Below are 10264 nucleotides of genomic sequence, written 5' to 3' on the forward strand. Positions count from 1 at the left end.
TTTGTGTCATTTCTGAAAACTTTTTCTGAATTCTGTTCAACAAATGAAACAAGTAAATCATACCTGATATTTAAGTCATTGCAAAACTCATCTATAGTCAAGGAATTTGTTTTACACTAGAATATCAGTGTAGTTGAACATCTAAAGTTGGTAAAGCACTCTCAGAGGAAAACAGTTTGAAGAGACTCAAGTAAACATCAGCAGGATTCATCTGTTGAGCAGGTTTTAGATCACAAAAAAAAATAAATAAAAAAAATAACATCTGTGAGCATGTTAATATCAGGAGTATCATATTATATATATATATATATATATATATATATATATATATATATATATATATATATTGTTTAGCACATTAAACATTTATTCGCGACCTTACTAATGAACATTTAAACATACACTCAGTATAAACACTTTACATCCAATTGTTATACTATAAAATAAATAAATAAATATGATCTTATAGTCATAAATACAAGCATGCTTAGTACGTATTATATAATACATGTTGTCTAAACATTCTTAGACTATTTCTTTCAGTGTTACAGCATAAAGACTATTATTTTTATATAGCATCGTGAGATATTTAGATGCAATGAAATGAAACGTTCTTCATAATGTTTCAATTGATGTAGTCAGGGATTATAGTTTAAAAAAAAGTCTATCTAGTAAATTATGTGCGCGTTTTGTCACAGTAACACAATAACAGTGAATGCAATTAGGCTAATAAAAGAAAGACTTACTCATGTAAATGTCTCCTCCTGCTGGATTTGTGTCTTTCTTCTAATAAGGTAAAATCCTTTTAATCCTCACACCACGTCTTCTTCCATAAACGAACAGTAAGCCAGATGAACTTGAAGGAAACTTGCTGCTTTGTTACGGTGAGGTAGGCGTTTACCTCCCGCGCTTTGCTCACATGGCTAATTATAATATAAATGCGAAAATAGCTTGTGGGCGTGATCGAATTAAATATAATTAGCTCCGTTCAGATAGACTGGACATCTCGTTGGTTTCATATGGATTACTTTATCACAGAATATTTGTTTCATGTCTCATGTTCATGTTTCATTGTTGCTCATGCCTCTGTGTTGTGTATTGGCTGAGTTATAGTATATTTTAATGATGCGTTTCTGACTGAAGATCACGGAGACGAATGCAGCAGACAGCACACCCTGTTTGTTTTCTTTATTTTGCAAAATCACAATGTTTTTTGGTTATTATGGGTGTATACAAATAAAAGTGGACCATTTACAGATTTAAATGATGTACTGCTCTTATCTGTATGATCAGAAATGACAGAGTAATTGAAGTTCATTTTGGGGTTATCAGAGAAACTGCCACAAAACGTGCCGGCGCGTTTGTCGACCCCAGGGGGTTAAAGGCCTGTGATGTTTCAGGTTGTTGCTCAATTTCTTTTCCATCAACCACACCAATCATTGCCTCTGCACATACTCCACTTACTCATGCTGTAACCATTTCTTTTCTCATCTTTTACCATTCCCTCAGCATTGTTGTTTTGGTTCACAATAACAGTAGACCTATCACTAGGCCTACCATTATCACCACAAGCAATGCCACTACCATGTATTTCACTCATAGCCTGAGGTTGTACTTCTCTTACATTTGAATCATTGTCACGATCTCTATTATCAACACTCTGTTCCGTATTCTTACTATTTTAAGCCTTGTGTGGACATGCAACCTTCTTATGCCCAATATCTCCACATTCAAAGCACTTCATATTTCCAGTACTTGCATATACTAGAAACGATTTTCCTTCCTGCCACAGTCTAAAGAAACATTCAACCCTAGTTCATTCAGAAACATAAAAACTTGTCTTCTGAATGATAGCACATGCTTCAAAGCCTAATTTTTGCATCCAAGAGAAATCATTTTAATTGGACAGGCAAACTTTCCATAACTCGCAAGAGCACGATCAATTTCACTATTTTTAATGAATGGTGGCACATTTGATATCGTTACTCTAGTAGTTAGTGTAACCAGCAGTAAAACAGTAAGATAAGCGCCACTTACCTCAACACCGGTGCTTATCAAATGATTAACCAAGTTTTCTTCTTTCACGAAAACAACCACAGCCTTATTAATGGGCGATGCCAAGCAAATATTCTCATATCTGATCTCATATCTCATATTTGCTCCCCAGCTGCCAACAATACATCTTCCACAGGTTCTGCCATGTACCTTTTGCTGTTGCAACAGAAGGAAGTAAGATTTATAAGATGACCCTAAATGAACAGTCTCTACACAGGAAACAATAACATAAGCAAAAATCTAGTGCCAAGGCATTTAGAAAAAAGTTTAATAAGCTTATATTTCCGTCCACATAGTCACCTAATCAGTCTGGCGATAGCGGATGTCTTCCACTGGGCATCCTGGTAGCTTGCAGTGGAAGAGGCGTGGATTGTTCTTTGGCAGTGCTGAGTCCTTGAAGTGTTTTCCAGAGAACTGTAGGTCAGGCAATGGAAGATGTGCGCATTATTGTCATTTGGAGGTTACAACTGTAGAATTCATAAAGTTCAGGCATCAGTGGCCTTAACCCTCTGGGGCCTGAGGGTGTTTTGAGGCCCTGAAGAAGTTTGACATGCCCTGACATTTGTTGTTTTTTCAGTATCTTAAAAACATTTTAATGGCTAAAGTCTGATTACATTGTAATCAGCACATATTGGGCTACAATAATATGCAAGCAACATTAATGTGCATGTTTGTGTTTTTGAGAAAACTACGTTTATGCGTGGTTATTGAAAATCTAAAGTTTTGAAGTCACTGAAATAAGGCCATGAAGCACATATAGGACATTTCGGTAACGCTTTAGATTACAGCCCGCAAAGAACTACGTAAGTAAACTGAATTTACGGTGTAAGTTTCTGTATTTATAGTGTACCTATATATAACGAACATGTAGGTATAAGGGAAGAATATGTTAAATTTGGGTAATTAGGGGGTAACATACCAGATATGCAACATGCAAAGAACTACATAAGTATACTGAAATTACGGTGTACGTTTCTGTAATTATAATGTACCTACAGTATTAAAGCACGTACGTGTAGGGAGAACATATGTTACATTTTGATAATTGGAATAACAACCAGATATGCGACCTGCAAAAAACTGTAAGCAAACCTACGTTACGGTGTTAACAGGTATCTCTATTACTGTGCCAGGCATAAATCATACGTTTGGTGTATCTACACGTAAGCTTTTTTAAATTACTGGTAAAATACACTCTTGTTGCATGTAATTACAGGGTAAGTGCGCCATCTGCGGGCTGTAAATTAAAGTGGCGATTGTTCAGCTCTTGTTCAAAGAAGTTACAGGGTAAGTAGACATCTGCGGGCTGTAAATTAAAGTAGCGATTGTTACCCCCTTGTTCAACGAAGTTACAGAGTAGGTACAATACATATACGCACAATCTGAAAATATATCTAAAATATATCTGAACATATTTTTTAAAATTGCTAATCTCACTCCTACCACTAAACCTAACGTTAACTATGACTGTACAGTAATAAAAATATAAAAGACAGGAAAGTGCAATCATAATCATTTATTTATTGCAAAAATGTCAACAGCTGTACAAAAAAGTAATCCAAATAACGATGCGTCTGCAGCCACAGTCCTCTCTGGCGGAATACAGTAGGTTTGAGGTGCAGTAGGATGAGAGCAGAATTTAAATGGTTAATTGCTGAAAATATTATTCAGATTATTGTCTTGATCCACTCCTCAAAGGCGCCCACGCATCATTTCAACACATTTCACCAGAAAAACGGCATGTCGTAATCTGTGACGAATGCAGGCGAGAGCCAATGAACGTCCGATTTTCCTGTCGCAAAATTCACTACAGCACGGGTTTATGGCTGATGCTGCTGGACTCGCTGTTCGAGATGCAGATGAAGATCGCCGGATAAAGGCTTGAAATTGGGTCTGGTCCTCGCAAATCGTATGGATTCTGAAGATCTGGGTTACAGCACACGAATAAAATTGTTTCATTTTGTAATTAAGATGCGTGTTCCGTGTATTTTATGGTTCTGTTGTTAGTCACAGCATGTCAGAGAAAACGCCTTATGTGTCCCACCACGGCAAACGAAGTTAATATTACATGAATGATTCAACGATTGCAGAAATTTTATCAATTTTAAGGGTTTAAAGTGTAGTCTTGATAACATTATGTAGACCTATAGTTTAGTGTCTGTAAATAAATGTATGTTTTGTAGAACCACATTTTACGTAAAATACATACGAATTATTATGAGGTCACGTTGCTATGTATTGTGTACCTACCCTGTAACTTCTTTGAACAAGAGCGGAACAATCGCCACTTTAATTTACAGCCCGCAGATGGCGCACTTACCCTGTAATTACATGGAACAAGAGTGTATTTTACCAGTAATTTAAAAAAGCTTACGTGTAGATACACCAAACGTATGATTTATGCCTGGCACAGTAATAGAGATACCTGTTAACACCGTAACGTAGGTTTGCTTACAGTTTTTTTGCAGGTCGCATATCTGGTTGTTATTCCAATTATCAAAATGTAACATATGTTCTCCCTACACGTACGTGCTTTAATACTGTAGGTACATTATAATTACAGAAACGTACACCGTAATTTCAGTATACTTATGTAGTTCTTTGCATGTTGCATATCTGGTATGTTACCCCCTAATTACCCAAATTTAACATATTCTTCCCTTATACCTACATGTTCATTATATATAGGTACACTATAATTACAGAAACTTACACCGTAAATTCAGTTTACTTACGTAGTTCTTTGCGGGCTGTAATCTAAAGCGTTACCGACATTTCTTTACAAGACTTTTGATAATTGGATGTCGTAGGCTAGAATTTTTTCAACCAAATGATGTGAAAATCATCTCGTTCACTCGTTCAGAGAAAACAATATATTGATGTAAATTTTATAAAACATGTTTTGTGATCGAAAGGGATTATTCATAGGTGTGGCAATGGCCCATGAATATTTAGCAATTCACACCTGAGAGACAAAAGAGCCCTCCCTAATGGCCCCATCAATGACTGACATGACTATAGCAGGTAAGGAAACAATGTGAGAAGATTCAGAGAATGTAGTTTTAGATTATTTTTATTTATTTACTACACTGTATAACCAAAACATACATAATGAAGGTCAAAGACACATTATTGAGCTCCCTCATCTAACCACACAGATGTGCACAGACTTTGTGGCATTTCTGAAAACTTCTTCTGAATTCTGTTCAACAAATGAAACAAGTAAATCTTACCTGCTATTTTGCATGCCCTTAAAAAAATACAAAAAAAGTCAAACACTTGTTTTACACTAGAATATCAGTGTAGTTGGACATCTCAAGTTTCTAGTGCTCTCAGAGGAAAACAGTTTGAAGGGACTCAAGGGAAAGAGGGCAGGATTCATCTTTTGAGCAGGTTTGAGATCACTACAAAAACAAAACAAAAATCATATCAGTATCATCTGTCAGTATGCAGTCATAGACTCTAGCATTTGTACTAATGTAAAAAAGGACATGTAATATCTGAGAAACTAATAATTATCGTTTAGCACTATATTACTAATAAACGTGATGTAGGTAAACATACATTCAGTGTAAGCACTCATATTACTTTTACACCCTACTGTTATACAATAAAATAAATAAGTATGATTCTATAGTCATAAACATATCGTCATAAATGCATCTCACAGTCATAATCACATCGTTTTTCTAGAACATTATAAATATCCTGGCATTGTGAGAGATGCAATGCAATCAAATGTACTTCATAATGTTTCATTTGATAAAGTCAGGAATTTTAGTTTGGAATAAGTCTAACTAGTAAAATGTGTACACGTTTTGTCAAAGTAAATAACAGCGAAAGCTAGTAGGAAAATGAAAATAAGACTTACTCATGTAAATGTCTCCTCCTGCTGGGTTTGCGTTGCATGGCGTCCTTCTTGTGATCGTGGTAAATATAAATCTTATTCCTCACAGCATATCTTCATTCAGAAACAAACTGTAACCAAGATGAACTTGAAGTCATGTTGCTTTGTTGCGGTGATTGTGGGAGTTTCCTCACGTACAGATACTCCGGTTCTTGCCGCGCTTGTGGCACATGGCTAATTTGCATATCTAAAGGAATGTCGCTAGTGGGCGCGGTCACATTAGAGATAATTAGTTGGAACTGGATAGACTAGACATCTCCTTGGTTTCATATAGATTAATTTATCACAGATTATTTGTTTTTGATAAAACTTACTTCGTTTAAAAGCATAAATCTCAAGCTTTCAGTAGATACCACTTTTATGTTTGTGTGCTGAGTATTCACCGAGTTTGAATGATTTAAGTGACGCATTTCTAAAAGCAGTTCGCGGAGACAGAGAAAACAGAAATCACCCTGTTTGTTTTCTTTATTCTAAATAAAAAAGCACAACTTTCTGCTGTTCTTGTGAGTGTGCACAAATAAAAGTACACACTTTACAGTTTCCAATGATGTATATCTCTAATTTGTATGACTAAAACCGACAGAGCATTTTTAGTGTCTTTTGCGCTGATCTAAAAAAAAATGAGCTGGTATCGCCGGCGATACAGCCGGCCTCTGGGAGTTAACTTAATTCCTTTGCAGAAGCAATGTGCAGTTGAAGTGCTGCGCAGGTTTACTTGCAAAAGTATAACCTTGGTTGTGCTGTTGTCTCTTTCCCTGTCAGGCAAAAACCCAGGACGAGGGCATGTCCACTTGGGTATACTTTTATCCCTACCTTCTTAACAGGGGTTTGCAATCTCCTGCCTTCCTACTGTAGTGGTGTGATTGAATAGTGGCCTTTCAGGTGTCCACCCATTACAGCCCACCCTCCACTTCTGTGGAATTTATTACTGAGACGGACGTTGGGCTCTCTTATTCGGCACAAATCCACTCAAAAATGTTACCATATTCATGATGTATTGACAAACTGAATCTCCACCTGCGAGTGAGATAAATTTAACCAAACATTGATGTAATTCAGTATGTGGATGCCCTGGAGTCACAGAGGAGCCAGAGCAGCATCCACACACTTGGTGAAAGTGTGGGGTGAGAGTTCGATGCCGAAGGGAAGAACCGATATTGGTATGCTTTGCCCCCAAAGGCGAACCTCAGGAACCTTCTGTGTTGAAGAAGCATGGAAATGTGGAAGTATACTTCTTTCAAATCTATCGTGACAAACCAATCCTCGGACCTGATCTGAGACACGACCTGCTTGAGGCGCAAGACGGTGCGGTTCAACTGACGTAGATCTAAATTAGGACGCAACCCCCCATCCTTTTTTTTTTTTGGACATATTGTCAAGTATGGTGACCCATACTCAAAATTGGTGCTCTGCATTTAACCCATCCAAGTGCACACACAAAGCAGTGAGAAGTGAACAAAGACACACACACTGTGAACACACACCGGAGAAGTGGGCAGCCATTGCTCCAGCACCCAGGGAGCAAATGAAGTACAGCCAGTACTTCATCGCCCGGGGAACAACTGGGGGTTCGGTGCCTTGCTCAAGGGCATCTCAGTCATGGTATTGAAGGTGGAAAGAGCGCTCAGTACCATGACTAAGATGCCCTTGAGCAAGGCACCGAACCCCCAATTGTTCCCCGGGCGATGAAGTACTGGCTGTAGAACCCGGACTCTCTGTCAAGAGGAGGGACCACCTTGATGGCCTCCTTCCTCATGAGAGTGTTTACTTCTTGTTCTATAACCAGAGCCTGCTCGGGGCCACCAGAGTGGGAATGACCCTGTTGAAAGGAGGCGGAGGACAACCAAACTGGATTCTGTAGCCTCTTTCCACAGTGCGCAGGACCCAATGAGACACGTTTGGCAGAAGTTTCCACCCTGCCAGATGGTCTACAAAGGGAATCAGTCTCTCAAGACTGACCTCTGGTGTTATTAGAGCACGACCGATCTAGCTGCCCCAGAGACCTCCTTAGAGGTGGCGAGCTTCTCCGCATTGCTACGTTTCCGGGCGGATGCTGTGAGATGTGCTCGCTGGAGACCGCTGTGCTCTGAAGCACCTGAGGTGGCAGGGTTGACAGATCGATATCCTGAGGGCACTGAGGAGAGATGGGCATCGTATGATGAGGTGAACACCATTCTTCCCCAGAGGGGCCTGCCCTCAGAAGTCCTGAGCCATGACTATTTATCAGATCAGGACCTTGAAGTAAATGATCGTTTAAGGAGTAACCTTCATACCAATCAAAGACTACACTTAGTTTGTCTGCCTTCTTCGGATGAAAAACACCATGATATGGCAAGTACCATGTTTCTCCTTCCTTGCCATCATTGTGCACTTCCTCAGCATCTTCTCTCTGAAAGATTTCACTCATGAACTCACTGTAATGTTTCTTATACGATTCATCTTTTGAGATGATCAAGTCTAATCATAGCATGTCGTCTGTTGTTTGGCAAAGTGGACCTTACCTTGAGGGAAAGTGGCATTTGGTAATGACAATGAACATTTCTCTGTATACCTTGCCTACATTTTTCAAGAAAATTAATGTCATCCTGAGATACCTTTGTGGTCTTTTCTTCGATATCTTTAAAATCACTCTCTAGGAGTACGTGGGCTGGTGTGATAGGAAGAAGGATTTTGCTTTGCAGACACCCAGACAGGAACAATCATGGAGGTATACACATTGTGCTCTTCTCCAGCTACATTCAAGGCCACTGCATTCATTGTATCATCAAGATCACATTGTGTTTGAACTGCAGAAGTTACTGTCATGCAAACTGGTTGGATGCTTGATTGAGTAATAAGAAACCGAACTCTGCTTCTCTTAGTCTCCTTTAGATTTACCCTTTTACTAGCAAGTTCTGAATTGTGAACAGCGTGAAAAGGTGTAACTGTATTACAGGCAATCTCTGCTTCAGTTGATAAAAATAGCAAACAAGGCAAATTCTTTGAAAGTAGAATACTCATGATTATCAATAAGAGACTGTGTAACTTTACGATTCCACCTGCTAATTGCCCAGTCAAATAATTTTTGCACAAGCTTTTGGTTCTCTTGATAGTCATATAGAATTTGAAGACCTTTGACCTGAGGCATGGCACCCTGGCAAGCATTGAGAAAGTCCCATGGCATCTTTTGGATGGATTTTAGGCCAAATAGCTGGCCATAATGACCATTAAACTTGCACCACGCATCCTGATAGGCTTCGTCATCCGTTCTGAAGAAGGTGCCTTCCAAGGCTTTTCTGGCAGGACCACTTCTTAAGGTAGAACATCTTGTCAGCAGAAGAAAGACTTTTCTGATCAATAAGTGCCATAAAGGATTGTTAAACTCAAAATGAATGGGGTCATCTGTGAAAACAGGAGGCTCTGGAACCGGCAGTTTACTCATAGTCATGCCATCTTAAAACGCTTGAACAAGAAGATGTACATCAGTCGCTGGTGCTTTGACTGACAGCTTTGTGGGTTCATGATGCAAGTTTTGATGGATTTCTTGCTTCTTTCGCACATTTACTTGAGAAAACTCAGATTCTGATTCTTCTGCGCTACTACAATCTTTGGACAAATTAATATTTTCTTTCTCAACTTCTTGACTGTAGACTTCCAGTTTAGCTTGAGCTGCTTTCAGATCCTTTTGTGCTTGAATTCGCTCCAATTCTTTTAACTCGACTTTGAGAACCTTTTTATGCTGTTCCTCTAACTACTTTATTCTTTCTTTTTGCTTTGTCTCTTCTAGTAGAACATTATATATAGCTTCCTCGGCTGCTTCTTCTGCTGCAGCATCTACATGCTTGGCTTCTAAGTTTGATACAACAGAGCGATGACTAGAATAACTAGCTTCCTGACTAGCTTGTGAAACCGTTGAACCAAAGGTACGAAGACGACTTTTCTCTTTCTCTGCATCAAAATCTCCATCTATATCCGTTATTCTTTCATTAACAACTTTAGTAATATCGGCTGTGACTGCTTCACATGCATCCATTTTTCTTCTCATCTCAACAGCTGGGGATACACGCTGCCTAAATTCGTCATAAGCACCCAGGACCTTGTTTTTAGCTGTCTCCAGGGTATCAATTAAAATAGCCAGCTGAGTTTCTGACACATCTGATTTAAGATGCTTGCATGCATTACAGGCTTCTACTTTCCATTGATCATATAGAGATACAATCTATTGCATGCATACGTTTTGAACGGCGTGCACTTCACTTTGAGGTTTTATATGTTGGCTATCAACTTGCCTCTTTTAAACCTGCGTCTAATTTTGACATTCTC

This window comes from Garra rufa, chromosome 22 (assembly GCF_049309525.1).
Source record: "Garra rufa chromosome 22, GarRuf1.0, whole genome shotgun sequence".
Lineage (NCBI taxonomy): Eukaryota > Metazoa > Chordata > Actinopteri > Cypriniformes > Cyprinidae > Garra > Garra rufa.